The 26,414-nt window shown below is 36.6% G+C and overlaps 1 long non-coding RNA gene across 7 annotated transcripts in view; it reads right to left on the bottom strand.

Annotated features, from left to right (window-relative positions):
• LOC146766903 (uncharacterized) overlaps window positions 1–26,414 on the bottom strand; it is a 37,291-nt gene extending 10,877 nt beyond the window's left edge. For 2 of the 7 annotated variants that reach the window (XR_014956576.1, XR_014956578.1), the window contains exon 1: window positions 382–26,414. This is a non-coding gene — a long non-coding RNA (uncharacterized LOC146766903). The remainder of the gene's footprint in view (window positions 1–381) is intronic. The other 5 variants (XR_014956582.1, XR_014956580.1, XR_014956581.1 and 2 more) reach the window with 5 other exon arrangements.

The raw sequence follows: 26,414 nt of genomic DNA, 5'->3' as shown, positions 1-26,414 counted from the left end.
TGTGTGATATGTCATTACATCACTCATGTTTATACATTTTTGCCTGTATGTTGTAAATAGATCCATTTGCTCCTTTTACAGGTTGTGTTCTTGCAGCTATCTGAACTGTGAAGTTGCATCATCTCACAATATAACCAAGTCTTTTGTTACTTTTTGTCTCCTAACTGCATTTAAATCCAACACTTCACTTAAGCTTCAACTCTGAAGATTAACTTTAACTCTTCTTTAACTCTTAAGATTAACTTTTCCCAGAAAAGTTAAGAATTTAATTTTTTTTCCAATTTTTTGCATGAAGATTTGGCGGCTTAAAATGAACGCAGCAGTAGTCATTGCCAGTCCTTACCTCCAAATATGTCCAGTAAGAAAAGGAGGCTTTCTTACCATTTAAAGTTTCAGAGCAGATGGAGTTTGGCTATTCTGAGTCAGGGTCACAAGGTTGCATATTTCCCTCCACTCCAGCCTTGTAACACTTGGTGAGCATTAGTCAGATACCAGGCTTCTGTATGTTGCCCTTAGCAGTGTGGCTGAAAGGAAAAGTAGCTTTTTTGGTAAACTGGGAGAGTGAGCAGAGATTTGAAATTGGCATAAAGTCAGCATCAGTCTCCTGAGGCCATTGGTGCAGTCTGGCTTCTGCCAACTAGTCTAGCAAATTGTTCATGTTTGCTCTTGAACTTTGTTCTACATATGTCAGGCTAGACTATTAACAGCTGAAGAAATGGACCAGCCAGTGAAAACTTTTTGTAAATTAGCTTAGCATGACTGTGCTATTCAATATTGACTTTGTAACTTGGCAATGCTATCCACTGCTCACATTTGAGGAGGTGTATCGGGCATCCACTTAACAGTATATGAGTTTATAAGATTACACATGATCGCGCGTTTGTAGCTGTCAGGAGCAGAAACTAAAATATTTTCAGTGAACACCATTGCCAACTAAACAGAAATGGTAACTAGGCAATGCAGAAACAACTTAGGTTATTCATGACTCGGAAGCAAGATTTACCAAATGTCTTCCTCCCCCCAGCCTCCAACTGAAACGTCTGTATTTACTTGGAAGCCTTATTTCACTAATCTGCAACATGTTATATATCAAAATTTAAAAAGCCAATATGAAACTGAATCATCGTCACCACAAATATCAGTGGAACAGTTTGATTATGCTGAATCCAGGCACAACCTTTCCAAAACCACCAAATAGTTCCACATGATTATGAAGAGAAGATAATTAATTAATTAATTAAAGAAATATTTATTCAATTACTTTTTTTTTAAACTGAAATTGGCTTTTTACTTAGAAGGACCCGATCGTAGGCAATGGCAGTGTTACCGTCTCAGTAATACAGACTTGGATATCTGTGCCTAACACCATAAACCATCATCTGAATCAGGTCAGAAAAACTTCCTTCCAATATAGTAGCACTGGCACTGTGAGGTCCTGTGGTCATGGTCTGTTACCTAAAGGCAGGATGTTATGCAAAATGTTTGTCCTGCTGTTTCTCCATCCTGTTTCTTCTCCTGTTTCTCTGGGTTCCACTAGATGAAGGAAGGTAGCAGAGCTACTGTTCAAATCTGTCCTGATCTAGAAATTTTAGTAGAATATTCAGTATTATACAGGATACAACTTTTCTCAGAGACAGGATAGTATTTGTCCTGGTTTATATCAATGAGCTGTATAGGCATTTACTGAGAAGTTGAATTTTCTACACCTCTCAACTATGAAGAGATCTGGACAGTCGATAATACATGTTCCATGAGAATGCCATGCTAATTATCCCATGAGTCATTCCTCATTTAATTTATAAGTTTCTAGAACCTGCACCAATATTTCAGCTTCTGTCTTCAGACAGCTAAGCAAAAAAAAAGCAGTGAAAAATACTTTACAAGCTACTAATCATCAGTGGCTTTAAGGAGTACTGTTAAGCTTACAAATCCACTGAAAAAGACGAGGGCTGCACCTCAAATGTAGTTCTAAGTTCATAATTTTAAGCAGAAATTAAGTGATCATCTTTTTGAATTGCTGCCTTGGAATACTTGAATAGTTCAAGTTAAAGAACTTCATAATGCCATTATTGGAATTCTGCAAGGTTGTACCTGTTACGTGCTTTTCATAACAGTACTTTAAATCTAAAAAGGCCAGGGGATCCTTAAAACTACAAAAGAAATGTATTTTGCTTTCCACAGATGTTACATCAAATCAGTTCTAATGTGGAAAAATGCATATTTTCGTTTATGAAAATGTGCAATGTACAGTTACTGCTTAATTATTGAGGAACTCTGGTAGACATTTTTCATCTTTTTTAAATGGAAACAGATGAAATTTTCAATTGAAAAAAAATTATGCCTGCCCACATGGCTATGTTATACCATCTTATTAAAATATGCTGGGCACTTTGGAAGCAAAGACAATGCCTCTGCCTTCAGCACCTTAATATGGAACAAGAATACTATATCTCTTTTCTCAGATCATCAAGATATAGAATGATAGATACATTCAAATAATGTTTAATTAAATCCTTTATTTGCTGTTACAGTTATTTCTTGGAGCAGTTGTGGAGTTTGGATTTTTATAACAATTTTTACCACAGTTTAAGATTAAAAATAAACCCCTTTTTTAAAAATATAAATTAAAAATATCTGTTTTAGCCATGTTTTCGTATTTTGAAACAGACATTAAAAAGGCATCATCTTGATTTTCACTGAAAATAAATAAATTTTTATGTTAAAAAATTCAATTTTAGCCAACCATAGTAATTGTTTTAAACATTTCTTTAAGAGTCTGAACAACAGAATGAGATACCTGAGCTATGAACAGAATGAGATACCTGAGCTATCCGGGGTCCTGTGAGCCATCTCACAGCTTTAGTTTGATGGCTCTAAAGCCTTCATGGATTTTGATTCGTTTGCTGAGATCCCCAGTTGTATCTAGCTATCCTGTTTTCTGTTAGAGAATGCATGTTACTCAGGCACAGTAGTCAACCTTACACAGGCCCTGCCCTTTTTATGTATTAATCATATTTGTATGGGCTACACACATTACATCACATCACTCTGAGATTTCCCACTTACAGGATTTCTTTTGTATTTGGGAGAGGACAACTCCTTTCTGTGCTCTTTTTATTCTTGTCATTGTACCTGTGTAAGACAGGTACTTAACATGAAGGTTTCTAAGGAGACAATATCTACCTTTATGAGCTAACATCCCCCTAAATGGTGCTATTATAGGCAAAAAGAACTTCAACAAAAGCAAACTAAATAGGCTGCTTCTTGGGTGAGCTTGGTAAGAGACTTGTCAACAAGACAAGGAACTCTCAGAATTGTAAACAGCACAAGTGAGAAATAAAAGAATTACAAGCCTAGTGTTCTCCTCAGCCTGTCATCCTCCTCTTTGGTTGCAGACCAGCAGCTTTTTGGAGGCTTCTTTTTGGGCCAATAAAAGTTCTCTTTCTTCTACATCAACCAAGAGTCACATTTAGGTTAGAAATAATCCCATGAGCCAAAATGTTCTTTGTGTCATTCAACAAACTTGAGAAAAGGGGTATCACTTTTACCAGGTTTGAAAGTAGAAAACACAAGTTAGGTTAGGCCTGGCAGGTTTCCTGATGCAGCTCAGAAAATGGATACATGATATCCCAAGCCCTTTTGAAAGAGAGCAATGGAGATGTAGGAAATTATTTTTCAGATTTTGTTCTCTGTCAGACCAATTAATGAGTTTCATAAGATCCTATTTCTTTTAAAAGATCTATTTTTTGAAGTGAAATATCTTCTTCTAGATGTTAAGCCCTAAGCAGAACTTTTTTGTCTCATTCTGGAATTTTTACCACGTGAGATCTGAAAACACACAGCTTGTATGTATATGTACTTGGCAAGTATAGACTGCAAAATTTCACATGATCTGAATCCCCATCATCTGGATTTGAGACCTGTTTGGGCCACTTAATGGTACTTTTTGACTCTCAAGCTAAGGGTTTTCTTTTCATGGGGAGTGGAGATCCGGTGAGAAACACTGCTTAGGTCTCCCGCTGCTGAGCTGCCTGAGGATGTAGTTACAATGCACGCCTTGGGATCATGTCCAGTAATGACAGCTGTTTATTACCATACAGATCCCAAAGAGTCCAAATCTGAATGGACAAAGGCAGCTCTTCAAAGGACTTATCCTATGTTCTTGAAGAATCCTATAGAATCAAAAACAAATAAAGTATGATTTTTGTTCTCAGAGGAAATGACAAAATTAAAGCCTCAATAGACTACATATCTATTTAAAGATATTTATAGCTCTTTACAAATATGGGATTGAAGTCCTTCTTGAGTTACAGCACCAAAACAAAGCCCACTACATTTGTATCAGCCCACTCAAAGCTGAAGAGAGCTCATTTGATCCCAGATAGCTATAAAGAATTTATTCCTCTCATGTGTCATGAGTTTCCTTCATTCTGAGTATTTCCCATTTCCCTGGCCCTATAGCCTGTTCCATTATCCTGCATTTCAAATACTGTTGCTACAAAACTTCCAGTTTGAACCAGTCACTTTCCCCATTTTCTCTCTTTCAGGTTGTTGGGGCATCTATGTTCCTATGAGCATGGCTGAACCATTACATCTCTGGGACTTCGTGACCTTGCAAAGTGGGTGAGTGTCCTGAAACTACCCCTGCCCATCCATTTATCTTCCAGCACAATTCTGAAATCCTGTGCATTAGAACGGTTTGCTTATCAGAACAATATTCAGCCCTGAGTGCACTTTGAGTTGATCATGTGAAAGATGCTGTTAAACAGTTTTAGAGGTTTTCTCATGCGTTACTGTTCCTGGAAGTGCCTTTAGAGAAGGAGGATAGTGGTTGTGCGTGTCATAAGGCTTCAGAAATCTTTTGTTTTTCATCTCACTCCACTGGCCAAATAGAAATGAGTCACTCCATTGTGAGTATCCTGTCTCCCATTGCTTTGTTTAGATTTGCACCTACTTCTTCCTGAACAGGAAAAAAAAAGAAAAAAATATTAATCACACAAACATGCTGGTACATGTTTGTTTGGTACACATAGTACACAGATGATACAATGAGAAACTAAAACACTGTTCTCGCTTTCATGTATTTTACTACCTGAAGCACTGTGTGCTGGGACTAGATCTTGGAAGGACTCTTCCCTTGCTCAGAAAGTGGTCAGCCCAGGGAAGAGAGAAGAGGCTGCTGAGCAGCACAGGGCCTCTTAAATTGCACTGAGAGCATTTAAAAATGATAATTTGAACTTTCTGAAGAGTAAATTCAGTTTGGGAACACAAAAGAAGTATAGTAATTGACATCAGATAAAAATCTAATAAAAGACAGTAGCCATAGAAGGACTCTCTAAGTTTTGTGTCCTTTCCTTATGTATTCAACAATTTAGGATAATATTATTTGATGTGTGTTTCTGTATTGTTTTACAAAGGAAAATTAGAACTGCAACAGGACTTCTTCATTTCTTTTGGGTAGGTGTCAAAAGGTAAGGTTCCAGGAGCTTAGTGCCAACTATATGCTTTCATAAGTATAAATCAAAATTATGACAGGTACTCCATAATTAGCACCTTTCTATGCTTATGTTTATTAAACAAATACGTGTACCAGGCACTGTTGATAAAGGGCAATCCTTGATGCACGGTTGTTCATCACTTTAAGTAGTGCAATACATGACAGAATTTATTGATTTTCTGGTTGAAAATAACCAGAAAAATTATAAAGCACATTAGATTTTAATTTTTTTTTCTGAGATTAACCAAATACTGAAGCAGTTAAAAGGCTATGATCAGAGCAGAATGACAGTCAGTGATTTGTATTACTCAGAAGGGTGTTTTGTGCATAACACTTCTAAAATCTACACTGAACCTTTTAGTCAACGCTATTCCTGCTCTGAAGCAGCACTATTCTCTTCCACACTCTCTCAGGATTTCCCTGCCACCACTGTCTTACAGTGCTCCCCCTCTAAACAGTATCTGGTCAGTGGTAGCAGCAGCTGCAGGAACAGTGCGTTCAGCATGCCAGACTGAAATTCATGTTCCAGGAATGTCTCCTGGGGGGTTGAGCAATTCAGACAGATTCATAGTTAAAAGCCTTTCACTGTAACACAATTACCCTGCAGTGGAGAAGAGGAATGGTTGGCATTTGTTTGCTACAAATGTGCCTTGCAAAACCCACTATTATGAAATCATTCCTTGGGTGAAATTTCCACTGACAATGTGATGTACTTCTGCTAGAATGATAGGGTTCTGTGTTGGGAATATAAGGGAAAAATAGAATGATCAAGAACATTATATATGGGTTTCAACATCTATTTTTTCAAAGATATTAGGGTTTTTTCTGTCTGAAAAGTAGCAACTACAGCTGTCCAGCAGGACCCAAACGGTTCCAGAAAGTTGTGGTTTAGTGGCTGTTTAGAAAAGCTTTTTTTTTTTTTTTTCAGATTCTGGCTGATTATTGTCATAAAAAATACAGGAAGTAATTGCAAAGAATATGTCATCTGCCTTAGGTAGGTGGGACAGTCCTACGGGCAAAGTTACAGATTTAACTGGCCTCTAGCCATCCAATTTGCAATTTCTATCACATATTCTGCACTTCTGGCTTAGACTGAGTCATGGCCTGAAACAAGAGAGGAAACCGCCACTGTCTGGCCAAACTGTCTCATTTTGGAATAGGAATACTCTGTATTCCTCTGCCTTGTGATCCCCACCATTGAGTCCTAGTCTTCCAGCCACTGGGGAATACAAGCAAGGGTATCCAAACTTGGCCATCCTTAGACCACCTTTTTGCCTCCTGGTAAGTGAAATCTTGCACTTAGCAAGTGGGGCAGAGAATAAAAGCACAGATATGCTTGTAGAAATTGTGTGATATAGGGCAAGAATAAAAGAATGAGAGAGAATTGTGATGGAGTTGAAGATGATGATAGTGACTAAAGCTTAAGAGGAGGTAGGTAGGGACAGAAGGAAAGGAAAGGGTGAGTTGTGGTGCAAGTGAAAAACTGGAGGGAAGAAAGTGTGAAAGGTAATACAGAGAATAGGAGAAAGCTGTATGGAGATTAGTTCTCAAGAGACTCAAATTACAGAAGGCAGTTTCATATCACAGGAAAACAAAACTAAAATTTTACCACTTTGTGCATATATCCTTCAGCCAGCTGTATGACAATGAAATAATTAGGCTTATTCACAGGGTACCCGGATGATTCTGCCAGATTAGACATAAAGAGAGAGCTTGATGGATCAAATCTGCACAAACTCTTTCGGGTTTCCAGGGTTTCAGTTCTAATTCTTGACCTGATATGAACTCCCTCATCATGCAATATGATGCAGTGTGAAATACAGAGCTCATTAATTCAGTTGAAGCATTATATACCTCATATTGCCTGAAGAAGCAATCTCATGGCAGCATAATTTCCCTCCTTTCCATACTTACCTTTTTTTGGAGTTCAGAACCAATATGCTTTCAAAAGTACACCCTGCAAAGGTAATACAGATAAGGTGGTCAGTGCACAGAAAAGAGGCATAGACTTTCCAGACAAATCCATAACCCGGCAACAGAAAAAAAAGAATCTGATATGATAGCAAGGTTGCTGGTCTGGACAGATGGAGAAGACAGAACATCTAAAATAGAAGGAAAAGAGATTAATTTTCATAATATTTAATCTGAGCTGGTAGTCTAGGTAATATGCTCTTTTCTTCCAAGCTGATACAGGATAGTATTTGCATGATTTAAGTTTAGTTAGGTTTTTAAAACAAATGCCTTCTCTTCACAGTGTAAACACCTGTACTCACTCCAAAGGTCCATGTGAGACTGCAATGATTTGAAATGTACTGGGCAGAGGTGATTTGGGGAAATACCTATCTACCTTTATATAAAGGAGAAACAAAAAAACCACAAGACGTAGGGGGGAAAAAAGGTAAAAAAATATGAAATATAGCCTGGAATAGCTCTAGTAAAATTTCCATACATTTTTTGCTAAAACCAGGTGATGGTACAGGCAGAAGAATTTGCTTGCTGTTGTTCTTTAGATCCTCCTATACGCACAAAATGAGACCTTCAAACATTTTTCAATGCAGCTCTGTACAGAGATCCTCTGCTCTTATCATGAGCTTCTTTTCCAACAGAAAGAGTTCGCAGGATCTCAAACTCAGGGCAACCACTTAGGCCAAGAAGCAATAACAATAATGAATAGCTTTTGTATCCTTCAAAATGAGTCATGTTGTTCAAAAGGTAAGAGGAATTTACTCATAATGGACAGGCAGTGATGGTTCAGCAATTATATTTTCAACAGACTGTCAAACAAACTTCAATGAACTATAAGAATGAATCTGTACTGATCTCATGGAAATATACAAAAGGAGTTGTTTTTACATTATTAGAAGCAAACACATTACTCAGACCCAAAAGTATAAAAGAGACTGATGGGCAGCCAAGTCTCTCAGCAGACAAGCCAAACAGATTTCTAAGCCCTCTTGAAGCTGTCTTTGCATTCCTTCCTCAAAGAACACTTTTAAAAGCAGTTATCCAGACTTTTTTAAAGTAATACACTGCCATCATATAGATCTAGATCACTACTACTAAATGCCAAAATCACAGATACTCCATTCTGTCTGTGCTTCCAAAAATACTTGAAAATGCATCAAATGTTAAAAATGTTTGACATTGCAAAGTACCAGGTGATTAGTTCATCTCAAGTGAGTTTTCATCAATCAGAAAGTTTGCATATAAAGATTATTAGGAAAATCTTTAAGATATAATATCTGCTTTTGTAGCACCTAGTGAAGGCTAGCCTTTAGAGAGAGAGTGAGAGAGAGTTTTATAATACCTATATATATAATATAGGTAAATCCCTGCTATGACAATCTTCACCTTCTGCTGGAGTCCAGTTGATTTCAAAAGGCCCACATAGATACTAAAGTCTATGTATGTAGGCCAGAAATTAAGGATTCTCTGTGTGGATACAGAGAATTTTTTCCATCTACTTGAAGAAGAGCTGTGTAAGACTCAACTGCCTGTGATGCAATTCTCTTTGAGACTGAACCAACCTTTGAGCCACCTCTACCGCATTTTAGTCAGATGAAATAATACATTTAAATGTATTGACAACCTAACAGAATGTCACAGTTTAGTTTTATATAACCATGACTTTATAATTTGAAATTCAATAACAATTTTTTAGACTAAGAAATACTTTTCCTCCTGAAATACAGGTGAAGGAAAACTTTAAAGGGCAAGGATATAAAAACATTCTAAAAATCGTGGATGGAACCACATCCAAATGACATTTAGTCAAGAATTTCCTAGATCCATCCAACTGTGGGGTTAGATTTCAAAAAAATTAAAATTCAGATTTATTTCTGACTGAACAAAAATATGTAGTGTTGACTTCCTGCTTAAAATAAAAGGCACTAAGCAGTTTCCACCAAAACAAATTGAAAATGGAGCCCAAGCACAGTAGCAACCCATGCACTTTTGCCTTTATTCTACTTAACTTATCCCATAGTATGGAATACAACAAAATGTGTTTGTGTGTGCAGAAGCCTATATGAAAGCATGAAAATATATGTCTGCACACAGTTATTCTTTACAATAATTTAACTATAGTACAATTTGTTCTACACTTTAGCATTCAGGTTCTGTCTGCCAGATCACAATATTCTGTGTGATTGCATTGCTTGGAAAATGACCAAAAAAAAAAAAAGCAGCTGGAATCTCTGGCAAGTCATGTGGTGCTGCTCACAATAAGCATGTAGAAGGTTAAAATTAGAGTCAGAATTTGGTTTTGACATATTTTAAAAATAACTGACACTTGTCCTGGGAATGTACAACATCCAGCACACATTAGAAAGCAGATCTTTCTACATCTGAGCACACTTTAGCAAAACAAGAAAGGAAGGCTTCCAACAAGCCAAAAAAGCAAACAAGCAACATGATCTTGAAATGCATGAATAGGATAATAACATGCAGGGCACAAGAAATAATCCCTCTGCTGTGCTATGCATTTCTTAAGCCACAACTACAGCACCATGTCCGATTTTGGGTATTTCAAATTGGTTTCTGTGTGACAGAACTAGAGACAACATGGTGACAGTCTAAAGGATATAAAAGGACACTGTAAAGGAATAATATAAATGTATTCTCTGTCTCTATTTTGTACAGGGCAAGAACTAATAAACCAGAAAAAAATTAAAATTAGCCATTGGGAAGTGTGGGGAGAAATCTAACAACAAACATACTGGAAGACTGGAATAGCTTGCATGACGAAATTGCAGGTTGTCTATTAGAAATTATTTTAGGAAGAAATAAGGTAATGAAGAAATAAAGAATGAAAGAATAAAAAAATAAATAATGAATGAAAAAATCAGGAATTATAGAACTGTCAGTGATCCCATTACACTGCAGGAGGATAGGATAGGTGACTTCTGGAAATTCCTACCAGATCTATGGGTCCAAGATTTGTTGGAAGGAGTGATAGCATGCTAAGACATGAGCCTTCCTCAGAAATGGTGGAATTTCCTGAGTGTATGGTGTCTGAATTGACAGGTTCTGGTTCTGTTCACATTTGGTTTCTATTTTTTTTTCAGTACAAATTCTTACACAGCTGAAGCTTCAGTCTCTGATAACTGCATTTCATTTAACCACTCAAATGCAAAGTTTTCAAATGGATCTTTTGGATTTGCCTTGGAGAAGCAACAGGTCACACTACTGAAATTTCTCTCTCAGACTATATTTATATGAAGTAGTTACATATTATTTTAAGAAACAAGCAAAACCTTCTATCATTAAATAAATAATTTGGCCATTTAAAATTGGATCAGTGATTAAATTTATTGTTTAATGTGTTATACGTATTATTTCCTACTGATTTCCTAGTGTTTCACTTAATTACAATATGTGCACAGATTGAGGGCCACTAGGAGTTTCATGCTGTCAGTATAGCCCATAGCAATTTCCTTTTGCTTTCCCTATTCTTTTTATTAGATCCATTCATCTAGGCTTTTCCCTCATGTCCTCTCAATAAGCTTGATTGATAAAAAAATAACAACTAAAAAAATTCAAGAACAGTACTCCCTTTCTGCCAAAATATAATTTTAAGTCAAACAGTGATAATATAGAACTGTTAGAACCAGAACATAACAATAAAACTGACTTTTTCTTGACCTCAGATTTGCTTTTAAAGTTGTGGAACATTTCCAGTAGTGTGGGTGTATAAAGGAAAGCAGAAACTCTAAATACTAACTACACCATTTTAACTTTGCTTCCTACTCACAAAACACCACTTACATACAAGCAGATACAGCATCAAAATGTTAATACTGATCAGATCTTAATTAACATGTGTACTAGAGCTGAGAAAATAACTAGCAAAATATGTTTTCTGTGTGGTATTACATTATATACATATAATGGCACCTTATTTTTTTAGCCATGATGCTTGTGCAGTATTCTTTCCCATTCTAATTGTTGGACAAAAGTTAGGCTTAGCTTGAAATTTTAGATTCCCCAGAATTCTGGAGGGACAGAAATCCTATTCTCATTGCTGACTATTGAGCTAAATGTGCAACATCATATATGCATACCAAACCAGATACGAATATAACTGGAAGGTAGTGGTACTGTTTTTATTTACTGGTGTGTTGATTCTTATTGTTGAGTTCCTGGTTTTAATGGGGAAATTGGGATAGTTTGTGTTGAGAAGAGAATTTTTTTTAACATTATACAAAGTTTGCACAAATTTTCCATAAAAATAAGGCACTGGTTTATTTATTGTGTGCAAGCAAGTAGCTATAAATTAATCTCTTACATATGACTGAGTATCATAAAATAGTATTACATTCAGCTAAAAGTGAAAATCCAAATGAGTGGCAAATCATACCATTATAGTGATTAATCCATGGCTTACCTAAGCCTATATTTCAAATTAAATATTTTTGAATTTATGTAAAAGACTTTGAGCAGACTATTTAACAAGAACAAGCAAAAGCTTAGCACAAAAAAAAATGCTGCTACAGCAGCCTGTCACCCTTCAGCCAGCAGCTTAATCTTTCACTGCATTCTATAATGCTTTTTTCCTTCATTCTAGAAATACAGTTGTAGCAGCATATTTCAGAGTAGCACTGCATCTGTACTTTAAAGCATGAGTTCAAATTTGATATTTCAGAAGCTGAGCCAAACTTAACCTTATTTCCATATTTCTATACTTACCACTGTAACTGAGATAAAGAAAATGAAACTATTTACTATCAGAAAAGTCTTGCTGTTTTTCTCGACCACAAAAAGCAATGAGGTATTATGGATGAATGTACCAGTTCAACTACTTGTGGTGTTTAGTCTAATTAATCTCTGCCCCCTCTCATGCCAGCCACAAGGATTGAACAGTCCCTCCAGTGCAGGACATCTTCCTTGAGAATTGCTAGAAGGGCATGCAATGTACCACTGTTTCATGAAGCCAGCTGAAGTCTGGGTAGTAACCATTTTCATCTCTGCACCTGAGATAGCTCATATGTAGTGAGAGCAATGCACTGATTGTGCATTTCCTTCTAAGTTATTTAACATTAAGCAATAAGCAAAAAGAAATTTACCATAATGAATAATCAGTGTCAATAGTCTCTAAGGAAAACAACAAAATAGCATACAAGAATTAGCCTAGTTCTTCTGAAACAGAAACATTACATTTTTCATTTTTAATCAAATGATTGCTTTGTCCAACTCATCATTCAGCTGCTGACAGCAGTAAATATTAAGTATTTCATTTAAAAAATGCAAATAAACCCTATTGATGATTATAATAAAGTACCTGATTCTAGATATTTTTCTGGTCCAGTCAGTTAATATACCATTTATTTTTATCTTGTCCAAAATATTTGTAGCTGTTCTCAATATCCTCTGCTTTGTCATGATAATCTATTGGTTTTGCAGGTGTCTTGTACAAGTGAATGATTCAGTTTATTTATGTGTTGCATCTAAAATAGAATTCATCAGCTTCAAAATTAGGTTCTAAATCTGTAGTGCTTCTCTTTCATCTCTTCTCCAAACTTAAATTGGAAGAAGTAGCAATTGAAAGTAGTAAATCATCTTATTTTTTATACCTCTACAATACCTATTTGCTGATCTTTATAAAGCTACAGTCATAGATTTTCGGCTACTCTTATTTGGAAATCTAAACATTTTGCTTCACATTTGATCTTTTTTCTTATTTTATCCAGCTTTTTGGTAACACTTTTAAAATTTAAATGTAGTATTTCAGAGGGAAGTAAAATCTGAGTTCTTTGCACATACATAAGCAGTTTATTGGAACAGATTTGCTGAGCAAGCCCATTCATCTGCACAGCATCCAAGCAGTGCTTGAGATATGTTCACCAGTGGAAATGTACCATCACAGGAGCCCTTTTACCTCATAGTCCAGAGTCTGGTTTATGTCAGAAAGTCTGCACATACTGTGTTTCACAAGGGAGATGAGGTTTTCCTGGTAAGTAACTGGATGTGCATGACACTATTGCATGATGAGTAAATATTGACATATTGTATGATGATACAATTATATGACAACTAAAGTAGTTTTGTAGAGGATCATATCCTATTGTAGCTCCACAGTTGCTAGCAGGGAGATCCCAGTGTTACAGAGTATGTGGCTGGCTAAATGTTTTGTAGTGGGTATGATGTGCATGTTCTCAGAAGCACAGACATTTCTCTGAGCAAAAAGAATGTGCCCATACACTTTCTTTTCAGGCAGCTTACCTTCTAATATTCCACCTACCTGTCACCAGTCTCGTTTAGACTTGTACAAAGTGTGTGGGGATTTTCTTAATTGTGTCATCAGCACTTAGTGTAAGGAGCAGAAGGCAGATGGATTTGAAGTTGGCTGCATGCTGCAGAAATGGTATGCCTTAACCATGTTGTCCCAATGGGCTGCCTTGACCTCAAGAGCTCTTACTGAAGTTCCTTTGAACTGACAGAACTCATGCTTTTAAATGGGCATTAATAGATTAATGTATGTGTTTGTACTGCACATTGAGATAGTGCAGGCCCAGTTTGCCAGATCAACTGACTAAAACAAGGCTGTTTTCTTATACTTTATGCTATAGCAATACTCCAGTGGTTGCAACACTTCTTGCTCAACTCAGGTTCTAAATTCATTTTTTTACAGAGTGATTTGTACCACTTGCCCTAGAAGAGATGTAATAAATATAATAAGGCTGAGGTATATTGCATATCCTTAAACCCTTGGAAAAGAAAGCACAGCATTTGGAGAGTTTATGCAAATTGTCTTTATGCCTTTCTCCTACCAAATGAAATATTGATATGGATACCTTTTTGGCATGGGTTGCAGCCAATGACAAAGGACATAGGGATTCTGTGTAAGGACAACAGGCATTCCGTGCTGAACATTTAAAAGATTTTGCTTTACCTTCCAGACAACTCTTCAGCAACACACCTGATTCTCAATAAGAGGCTAATAATTGGGAATTTATTAAAAATCCCCATTTAAATCTATATATTTGTTTTGAAATGACATGAAAATCATACTATCAGTATAAGGATACGGTCTGAAGAGTTTTCAGTCACCTGAAGAGCCTCATACTGGGCAATAGCTTCTACTAAAAATGGAATCCCTTCAATACAGTAATATAGTTATAAAGCATAAGAAAGAATGATAGAGTGATAACTTGCAGCCAAGGAAAAAAATTATTTTATGCATTTTGTAAGCAGTTCAAAGCAACCACATCAGGACTTGTTACACTGTTGTGAGCATATATGCTTCTTGTGTACAAGATACATCTTGTTATTTCTTAACTATCATTAGCTATAAAACTGTTTCTACATTTCTAAGCAGTCACATACAGCAGAAAGAGACTGTTTCCCAAGAGACAGAAAGTATTTCTACTTACATATTCTGTATTTAAATGTCAAAATAAAAAATCAACACTTCCCCTAAATTCAACACTTGGTATATTTCCAGGAAAATTTAGTTTACAATTTAAAAAACTAAATTTCTTAGAAGAAAATGCTATTTTAACTACAAATGGTGCTCATATCTAAAAATAATTTTAAACAGTAAAAATCACCTAAAACATTTACAGAGCTGGCAAAAATATCTGCTTTATAATTATAAATTAATTTTGATAAATATTTTTCATCCTGAAAACATTTTCTCAAGTCCATGCTACAAAGAGCAGATTATAGTAACCATTCTGGGTTAAAACTAAAAAATGAAACTACAACTGTTTTAATTGTCTTTCTTTTATCTAGTTTAATCCACCTCTAGCCAATGAATTTAAATAACAACAAACAGCTCTTAAATAATCTTCTGATGAAAAGCTAAAATCAGAATTACTGTCAGTGATGATGTAAGATTTCCATTTGCATATAAAACAATCCATATATATCTGTGTAAACCACTTTGTGCAATTCATGTCAGTTTTAGGGATGTAATTCCCTGGAATAGTTATGCTATTGGTGAAATACATACATACACACATATACACTCTTAGGTTGTTTGATCTGGGTATATGCCTGTAAATTGTGAAATATAAATTCTGTATGACCACTGATTTAGTATATATGCAAAACAAAATCATGGTTCACAGAACCACAGAATCATTGAAATTGGAATGGCCTCTGGAGATCATCTTGTCCTTCTCAAAGCACTTTCTAGATGACTCATATAAACATGTATCTTACTGATTCACAGGTCTACAAATTTCAAATTTTTACTTTGTTCACCTGTTACAACAAGGGCCTTAAATTACTTTTTCAAGCTCTTTCTGTATACTTAATATAAGTGCCTTCCTTTCACAAAGCGGGCACTTGGTATCATTGGAATACATCATCTATTGAACAAATTAATCATATTTATTATTCTGAGCTGCTCATAACAAGAGATCTAGCCAGAGTCAACTTTGCTGTAACATTATTTGTTCAGTCTACACTTCAGTCTACCTTCAGTCTACACAATTCATAATTTCTTATTTATACTTTGATTTTGCTATGCAATCTTTGTATAAAAGCCACATCCTTTCAAAACCAAGATCTGTTAACAGCTTAGTGCACTGAAGACACACAGGCTAAACAGCAACACTATTGGACTGATATATTACTCTAAGTAATGCGACAATAAATGTCCTTCACAGAGGATTGTAATATTCTTTGTAATACTATAACAGGCAAATACTAGTCAACAAACTAAGGTTTCAGTTTTCCAGCTTCAGATAAAAAATAATGCTTCCTGTTCCTTGGTTGCTATTCTTGAGGCTCAACACAAGAGACAAGAGCTCAACACAGTGATGGGATACTTCCTCTGCACCAGAATGGCAGAAGGGAACATAGTTTTCCTCTGTCGTACCACCCAGATTAAATTTTTTGCAATCACATGGCAATCACCTTTCAATGTAGCAGAATTCCTTAACTGAGCAAGATTAAAAGTGAACTGTGTGTATAACAAAGAACACTGAAGCAGAAAGAGTGGGAGGAACAGCAGAAAAATAGGGAGCATAGAGGAGGAGCAGAGAAATATCAAAAGGAGTTGTGGAGAACATTGTAGAAGTGGGCGAGAGATCATCAAATAGCCCTCTAAAAATCTACTATATTAACCAATTTCTAGGACAGAGGGTTAAGTGGTATTTCTAGTTCTATTTTGCTACTCAAAGAAGCTTCCTATATCATTAGTCTCTTTTAACTACAGTATAAAAACATCATTGCAAGGGTTTGTTGTGTTTGTTTTTAGAGAAATAAAGAATGACTGTGAGACATCAATACACATGATTATTTCTTAAGCAATGCAAACAGCAATATTTCTCTAAATATACGAAAAACTTTAATGGAAGCATCTAAACCACCAGACTTTGTATCTAGCCTTCTTTGGAAAGAAGGATGAACTGGCTTGGCTTTGCTAGTCTGTTAGACATATTTAAAAGGAAGTCAAGAAAGGAAAGAGTCCGAATAGACGTCATGAAAACTAAGAAGATAAGAAAAGTTGAAGTTCTGAAAAGAACCCTTTCACCGAGCCTGCTAATAAAGACGGTCCATCTCTTCATTACCATGCTACTCATCCACCTCTGTTACTCTGCACAAAAGGGAAAAAAGCAGTCTTTATAGTTGTACATGATTATATTTTCCTTTTGTATTGAGTTCAAAGTCTTTTCTAAAAAAGCAAGAGTAGATTGCTCACAATGTAATGGGCCATTCCCAGGAAACGAAAAAATGGCCTTAACGTTTTATATTAATACAATAGGTTATGTATAAAACAGGTTTTAAAAAGTTAATGCATATTAGCTTAGAACAGCCATATTTTAATGCTGTGCGACTGAAAGTTCCAGTAGAGCAGATGAATGAAACTACAGAAGAAAAAACCCACTATGACAAAGAGATAAAGGTTTAACTAAAAGGACTCAAATCTATATTTCAGGTGCCTCTTTACCTTCCATCAGGAAAAGAGTTATTAGGAGTAATGAAATCAGAGATAGAAAATACAAAAAGTTTTTAGATCCTTCTGTGCAAGGCGGCGACACCAGCCTTTACTTCTTCACTTTATAATGATTCCTTTGAGTTGTGGTTCTGAAAAAGCTGTGAAACATCTTCCTGTTATTTCTTTTTTATCTTTCCAAACACTGGCCAGGAATAACCCCATCCTATTCTTTCCTTGATTTTTGAAACACATATTGACTGTAATGACTATAAATGATCTGGTTAATGTGTTGAATTTATAAAAGTGTTAGAGCTCCTCTACGCTGCTATGAGGCGCCTTTGAGAAGGTGCAAGGCACAAGAAGAAACTAACTTTTTCCATGCCTGCTTCTACTTTAGGCCACTGCAAATATTAACTTTAGAAAATTTTTTAAGTTAACTGGATTCTAGGACAGTTTCACCACATCACTCCCCACCTGATTAGCTGTTGGCACTCTCTTCACCACAAGTAGCAGTAGACTGCAAGCCAACATCACCTCTGCCAAATACCTCCCCTGTAGTCACTGTCCTGATGGTCGGTTTCTGGGTGATAATCTCCCTTAATTGGGGCTTCTAAGATTCAGATACAGATTTCTACCAAGCTGAGTTACAAAGTATAAATGTAAAAGAAGAAACTGTTTCACAGCTTTGGTCACTCTTACTGTACTGCACTACCTACTCTAAAGCCACCACAAGCACTGAACTAGTAGTTTCCAGACCACATCATTACACACTGCAAAACACAGGAAGACAAGTAATAAGCCTTGCAGTATCTGCATCTTCAGTATCTTGCAGTATCTGCATCTTCAAAGATCAGAACCTGATCTTTGGCTGTGCACCTAGGACTGTAATTGAATGTCTTAGGTGATGCATGACAGAAATAAGCAAACACTACAGAGTTGCATATCCTTTCCATTAACCTATTTAATCTCCTAAACAATTGGAACAAAATCAAGGTTTTGGGATGCAATGTCTTAAGAAACACTATAACCACCTCTTCTTACCTCAAAATTTTCTTCAGATCATTTTCATCTGAGTAGAGCCATGACTACAAGAATGTAAAAATAAGTATTTCAGTGTCCAGAGAAAAGTTTCTGGTGGAAGATTCCAGGCTCTGGGTTTTCTTGTCACAAAGACTAGTAGCTGTCATATTTAGAAAAATTTTAAAAGACATTTTTGGTCAGTTCAGCATCTAATACATAAAGGAACATTTCAAAATTTAAACAAGTGTGCTCGTCCAACAGTTCCTCCCATCCCACGTAAAATGCAAGTCAAAAAGTAAAAATAATTTTTAGAATTGTTGCCAGTAGTCTGTTTTCAAGCATTGGCTGACCTTCTCTCTTATGATGACTGTTTCTTTGCTGTTGGCACCACTCAAATAATTTGCATACATAGTCCTATTTAGGTTTTTTTACACACTTTTCATTTAACTGGTAATTCCTGATAGAAAAGTGGTCTATGTACAGAATTGTAAGCCAAGTTAAGAAGCAGGTGTGCCTATGCTAGCGATGACCTCAGGTAAAGGGTATTAAAAAGCCACAGACTCAAGTACTAATGTATCTACTATAGATCTAAAAAATTTAAAAGACTTTCAGAGTTTTTGCTCAATACCAGCAATTCTAAGGAGAAACATATTTGACGTTCTTCATCTCTAGTTAGAAGAAGTCCCAGTTAGAATTGAGACCACTTTAGGTCTACGCTATCTGGCTCTGTATGCACACCATGGAAAGCCAACAAAAATCTCATGCAGTAAAAAGTTTAAAAATCAACAGTACTTGAAAATTGAATTTTGGTTCTTCTCAGATATATATTATCAAATTGTAAACATAATACTGAAGTGAAAATGAATTGAGACTTGATATCTCCCCTACTTTTCTCAGTAATTTCATTAATCCAATTTTTCTTTGCACAAATGGTGTACATAGAAAGAATCTTTTTATTCCTCTGAATGAAAGCATTTGTATGCAAATGGAACATTCAAATGCAAATTAATATATTTGCACAAGAAGCACTTGCCCACCTGCCACACAGACTTGGCTTTTCGACTTTCAGGGCCTGGGTGCTCAGAAGCAGAGAGTGAATAGGAGAATAAGAATGCCAGCAATATTTCAAAAGGTGAATGGTCAGTCACCGAACAGCAAGTGGGAAGGATAAAACAGTGGTGAAAAAAATTAGAAAAATGGAAATGTACAAAGAAGATTCTTAAAACTGTTCACATCAGTCATTTACACAGACCATCACTACCCAGACCTGAAGCAATGGCAAACTAGAAGCAAGGAAAGAGGAAGCACTATAAGTGAAATCAAGGCTTTTGACAAATTCCTTTGTTTGCCTTTTTATTTAGAAGCTATATTTATTGCATGCAAGGATATAATCTTCTCTGAAATAATGGAATCTTACCACACTGACACCCTGTTGATGAGACCTGGAGAGATTCTTAAAATACTAGAAAACAAGTTTTTTTGCATTCACATATTTCCATTATTTTTCCTTATACAAATGATTAGCTATTAAGAAATAAAAATCTGATTGTTTTCTAGACTTCCCTGTGCTCTCAGCATCATTGCTACACTGACAGCATAGGGCATGAATCTTTTTCACCAGGCCAGTTTGGACTTCTACTAACAAAAGTTTGAAAATCAGTATTGGAAAGATCTGAGAGTAGTGCATCATGCAGTTGAGGATCTGCATCACTTAACTCTTTATTACTAGAAGCAGCAAGACTATTCAGATAGTTTCTCAACTGTTTCTCATTGCACCTTGTATGAGCCAAGGAATTGCAGCATATATCCCAAAAGTCTACCCCAAAACCAAAACAGCACCAAAACCCCATTGCCCTGCAATGGCTGTTCAGGAGCTGGTTGTTGACATACACATGCAGCAGGTGGACTTTCAGTGAAGCATATAAATCCTGTATAGAATACTAAGAGAACAGGTTTTTGGGGGGCAGAGCAGCCTGCCAAAGTATGCCTGCTAGGTGACTGAAGCATTGATTCTCACAGGAGCCCTCCTAGACCTAGCTGAAGATTTTGGGGCCATACAGCCTCCAGAGATTTTTTTCCTTTTTAATTTAAAATGTGTGATTACCCCTTACTTTCTGCCACCTGTTCTGTTTATAACTTCTGCAGGGCCCCTCTCTCTGCTCTAATTTTCCAACAAGCTGTCATGTTACCCTAACCCATGGGGCCACCTCCTCCCTGAGGCATTGAGATGACTCATGTGCATTCATGTATGCAGAGTGGCAGCTGGCCCTAAGGCCAACCTGGAGTGTGAGCCATCTATCAGTTACTTGATTTTATTGAAACTCTGAACCCTGCTAAAATAGACAACTCATGCAGAGCTTCACTACTTAGTAGTATTTCTGTAACTCCACTGCAGGACCAATTCAAACAATGCTTAAATATTAGGTAACAAGATAGATAAATTCAATGTAAGCTCTGTTCTGTAACAGCAATTCATCTTTTTGTTATGAAACAAAAAAATTTTGAGAGTGTATAATCTTTGTGGGCACTTTATGTGTCCACTTCATGGGTTGGAATAACCATGCTACCCATTGTAGATGTAGGCAGCAAGGATGAGCTGCTGGTATCTGTCTGACTCTGTTTTTCCAATATGCATTAAACCTTAAGAGAGAGGTGTTTGCAGGACACTAAGCTTCCCATTGTAGCTGTAAGAAGAATCATTCACAAGTAATGTTTGAAATTAGTTCAGGAGCATTTGGTGGCTGGGCAGCTTTTGGTACATTCTTGGAGTTTAGCCCCTTGTTTTGAAAACATTCCAGCTGACCCCAGGAGCAGGGGACCGCTGGGTAGCTGAGTCAAAGTGAGAAGCAAGCAGCAATTCAGTAAGGAGGCTCAGGTGATGAAGGCAGTCCATTTACATTGTATGAACCCATTTCTCACTGAAAATGTCATAGTTTGACAGAAAGATTTTAGGGCTCTCTGAGAACTCAGACACCACAATATGGTCAACTGGGGTAAACCACATGTGATACATTTCTCTCCTCCACTTCTAGCTCTGAACAGGAAATGAAGAGAAAAAACCTCTGCAGATTTACTGGGGTTTTAGGACTTCTCTTTACCTGAAATCATCAGTGCAGGATTTCACTCACTGCCCCTAGAAGTATGTTCACACAGGCTTTCCACCTTCACACACACTGTGAACTTGAACAGTTACTTGATTTGGTTTCTTTCTTCCTTTCCCTGAACTTGATTTAGATCTTGGTGCCTACATGAAGCGCAGCATTAATACATGTCATGCAGCCTGTATAAATTCAAAGATTCTATGTTAGCTTTTGTAAAAACCTGGTTTTAAACATCTTACAACCTTAAGTCTTATAACATGAGCATCTGTTAGAAGCATTGTCTGTTTACTGACCTGTTGCCTTCTGCTGTAAGCAGGACTGAGAGTTTATATGTCCTGTTTTTATGGCCACTGCTTATGCTGACGTGATCTAAACAGCTCCTGCTCAAATCCCAACTACAATATTTTATTAAACCATGCAGTTATCATCATAATCCCATATTAGGGCTAGCTCTGATAGTAGGGTGTATTTTCAGTTCAAAGCCTGCAGCCAGAAGATTACTAAATCCCCCAGCTGTGAGAAAATTTTCCCATCCCAGAGTCAAACCAGTGAGAAAACACGAAGATCCCCTCACCCTCCTCTTTAGGATGGAGTCAAGTAATTTATTCCACACTTTCAGACTGGTAAAAATCATTTCCCTCAAACCTTTAAGCCCTCCACTGTGAGGTTTGCATCTTCCTCAGGTACTGGATTAAAGATACATGACTTGGGCATTTTACACTCTCTAGGCACTCTCTAAGCACTATGGGAAAGAAAAAACTTTTCACCCCATTTCAGAATTTCCAAATTTCTTATGCCTACATCTCCATCCAGCTGATATTGCTTTGCCCTTTGTGTAAGGGTATTTACACAGCACTTCTCAACAGAATTTATGACCCTCAATGAATCATTTAATTAATATTCCACTTAGACAGTCAAGACGGTTAAAAGAGTAGTCCCACAGACAATGCTTGCGACAAAACAGTGCCAAGTACTGCAAGAGCATAGTAATAAATAGTAATAATAACAGTAACAGTAACAATAGTAATAGTGATAGTGATAGTAATAGTAATAGTAATAGTAGTAGTAATAGTAATAGTAATAATAGTCATAAACAAGGTTGAAATTGCATGTTTCAACAGCCTTGCACAAAATGGGAACTAAACTCATGAGTGCGTTTCCAAAAATGCATGCTTGGAGAGATGCAATAAACAGCAGCATCACAACAGGGAACTAGATACACTTCCAGAGGTCCAGTATCTCTTATTACACATACCACTGTGCCAACTTGTGAGTTAAGGGCTTGGAGAAAATGTCATTTCTCTTTGCAGGGGAATAAAGCCTGTATATACAGCACATTCAAAGTAAAATTCTAAGACTGCTGAGAACAGAAGGTAATAAAGCAATATCTATCTTCTTTCCAATTCCATAACGTGTTATTATTAATGAGCCAAGAAAATTCTTGCCACTCATTTTCAAATGTTCATTCATGTTCTGCAGTCTGCACCAGATTCTTCAGCTACTTGCAGATTCAAAGACTACAAAGGGGACAGGGTTACTTGTGACTAAAAGCAAAGAAATAATATAATGCTTTGATCACAGATCATCCCTAACTGGAAGTGATAAATTAATGATCTATACCTATACTACAGCCTTTTTTGAGAAATGTTATGGTTTTTTGCCAAATTATTATTTCAGTTTTGTGTAGACTATATGAGTATCTACAGCTGTTTTAACCATCTATTTGTATATACTTATTGGTAGTTTGATAGAGCGGGTTATACAGCATTAATAAAAGGTACCAATCTATAGCTCTTAGGTACCTTACCATTGAGTCATAAGTACCATTTCCATCAGACTTATTAATTATTTTTTCTATTTTTTTTATTTAATGCACTATGATTATTCTACACTATATTTTGCTTTCCCATATGAAGCTCATAAACCAAAGACAAGAATGGTGATAACCTATGCCACCACAGAAAAATGTGGAAGAATATAAATTGTAAATACAAGCCTGTCAAGTACTTAGATGCCTCTATTGAGTTTGTTTTGTGGCTGTGCTTCTAGAAATATTTGCTACAATTACATAGCTGGGGCAGCTGTATGCATCATATTTTGCTGGTTTGGGAATTGTGTTCTATTTTGGACAAGCCAGACAGGCCTTTTGAATAAGTGGCTTTAGTGTCTTTCTTGGTAGACAGCAATAATGGCTAAATGATTAAATGCAGGAGATGGCAAAAATAACAAGTCAGTACTAATTATGAAATTTTTAGAGTATCATAGAATAATGATGGCACACAGCTTTTGCAAGAGGAAATTATCCGGTTTTGCTACTCGATTCAGATGCCAAGCACCAAATCTGCTTGTTTGATGGGGCTGGCACTCTTTCATCAGAGACTAGAAAAAGCTTCCATTGGCTTTCATTGGCCTAAATCAAAAACATCTGTTTAAAGCATAAAACATTCATTGGTTCAGATCAACAGTCAGAAACCTGCACAAGGGCAGAATCTTTCCCCTAAGGTAGGTGACAAGTCAGTCATATGCCATCATTACTCTGCATGTCAACCGATGCATATATTTCATTGAATTCCTAACTCAGCTCAAGCCTGTGTCTTTCTTTGAGCTCTCTTAATGATATTCTAAAATTAAATTCAGCATCCTATACGTTTCTGTCTTCCTTCAAACTGGTGCTTTGTTAGTCTTCACAACAGCACACAAATGCATTAGAAGTTTCAGAAAGCTAAGGAAAAAACCTCAAATTCTTTCAGTCATTCAAAATAGGTGAAATATAGTGCAAACCAACTTAAATGTTAATTTTTTCCATCTCATGCTTTTCTCTTTTAGATATAGACACTTGGTTTAGAGCATTCTGTGAAATCACTTCTAGCAGCTAGTCTTATCGGGTCCACATTATTGCTGTTTTTGAGGAAAAAAACAAGGCCCGAGCTACAGGTTTTAGCTATACCCCACTGAAAATAAGCACAAAACAGAGGATTATTCAGCATGTGGCTGTGAAGTGTCCATGTTAGGGTATGTTTGTCCGGCTGTGCTAATTGCATCCAAACCCCCATGCCCACACTCCTACTGGCACTGCTCCATCTCCACATTTACTATAGCTCTGCTTCCTTGCCTCTAATAGCTTCTGGCATGTTCTCCAACCCCGCTATTTCTAATCCTTACCCTCCTTTGCCAAATTGTGGAAGCAGCTTGGGGAAAAGGAAAACCAAAACAAAGCAGCCATCATCTTCAGCTGAAACTCACTCGCATGCGTGGCTGCCTTCCAACGTGTCTGCCAATGCCTGGCTGCTGCAGGAGCTACTGCAGGAGTTGGGAAATCGAGGAGAAGGAGCAAAAATACACAACAGGCACAGAAATTAATGTTACTGGCTTTAAAGGCAACAGCCATCTGTTTTCCTTACTGCCTGGCAGCATCAGGAGCTCCCTGCAGTGAGGATGGAGATTTGGCAGGTTTCCGTAACCCTGTTGAGCTTTTACTGTTCCTACCAGCATCCCCTGCTGCCTCTCTCCACACCCTCAGACCAATTATACTTAGACTTTTTATTGCAGCAGCAGTGCCCACACAACCTTATACTTATGGGCACTTTAATCACCAACACCTATCCAAACCAGCAAAGTTCAACTGCTGCTTAAGTATGTAATTTCTAAATTTGGAATTAATATGATTTTGCAGCCATGTTGCACCCAAATAATAGAAAAAACTGGTTTTAAAATGTAGCTGAGGCAGAGTTTACACCTGAGGGAAAAAAAACAAAACTTGATTTAGTTTTGTGATGGCATGATCTTACCTATATTACCAAGATGTCAAGAAAAATTGTGTTATATTTTCCTTCTGTGGTTGCCATTTGAGTTTTTATTTGCATAATGCTGCTTTCCCAGGCAGAAGGTTGCCAGGAAAACAGAGCATGAAACCTGTCACAGAAATGCAACAAAGAGAATTTCAAGGCTTTGTTTGCAGTAGATCTAAACCGATTTCAGTGTATTTAATTGCCATAAAAATTAAAATAGACATTTTCTCGGTGTATAAGGTTATTATTAATATTTTTCTTCATTGTGAGCCAACTTTAAGCAAAAACAGCAAGTAGTAGAAAAAATATAGCAAGTAAAGAATGTAAGAATATACATTAGTAAAAGAGCCAGCTATCCATAGCCACAATTTTCCCTTGAAGTAGCAGCTTTTTAGTACAGTTCTTCAGGACTGTTTTGATTCTCAGTTATCACAGTTTTAATATAACTTACAATCACTTCCTAGAGACTTAGTTATCCGGATTTTACAATCCTAAAGCGTTATCTGCTTTAGGAAAAACCAGAGTGCTGCATACAGTAATCTGTCATGCAAGAGCAAGAGCAGCTGGTGTAGCTTACATAAAGTGGCAAATAGCCCAATGCAATAAAATGTAAGCATGTTCATAGCAAGAGCAACTATTGGCGTAGAACAGATGCCAAAATATATTTCTATTTGGATCATAAATAAAATTATCTCTTTATCTGCTGTCATAATGGAGATAAAACAACAGGATACAATTTCCTTAAATTTGGGAGTGGCAGATTCTCTTCAAAATTTAGATTTTTTTTTTTTAATTTTATTTCACATATATTTAGTGCTCCCAGTTACAAGATCTGAGTTATTACATAGATCTCAGCAAGTCAAAATCCAATTGGTTAGGTTATCTATCACCTTGTCACCTGAACTGTGGTTTTGAATGAAGGGTTGTTGTTTGCTTTTTTGGGGGTGGGTTTTCTAGTCTGCTCTGAGGGTTTTCTTACATAAAAGCAGAACATGGAATCAGTGAGGTTGTTTTCTATTTTCGGTTAGGTTGTTTTGGTTTTTTTTTTTAAAAGAAGGAGATTGTCCATTCAAGCATGTTCTGCCCTTGTGTTACCAGAAGCACATTGGAAGGCTGGAATT

Source organism: Lonchura striata, chromosome 7 (assembly GCF_050655825.1).
Source record: "Lonchura striata isolate lonStrDom1 chromosome 7, ASM5065582v1, whole genome shotgun sequence".
Taxonomy (NCBI): Eukaryota; Metazoa; Chordata; class Aves; order Passeriformes; family Estrildidae; genus Lonchura; species Lonchura striata.
Note: the sequence above shows the minus strand (reverse complement) of the source record. Positions and strands in the feature narration are given on the sequence as shown.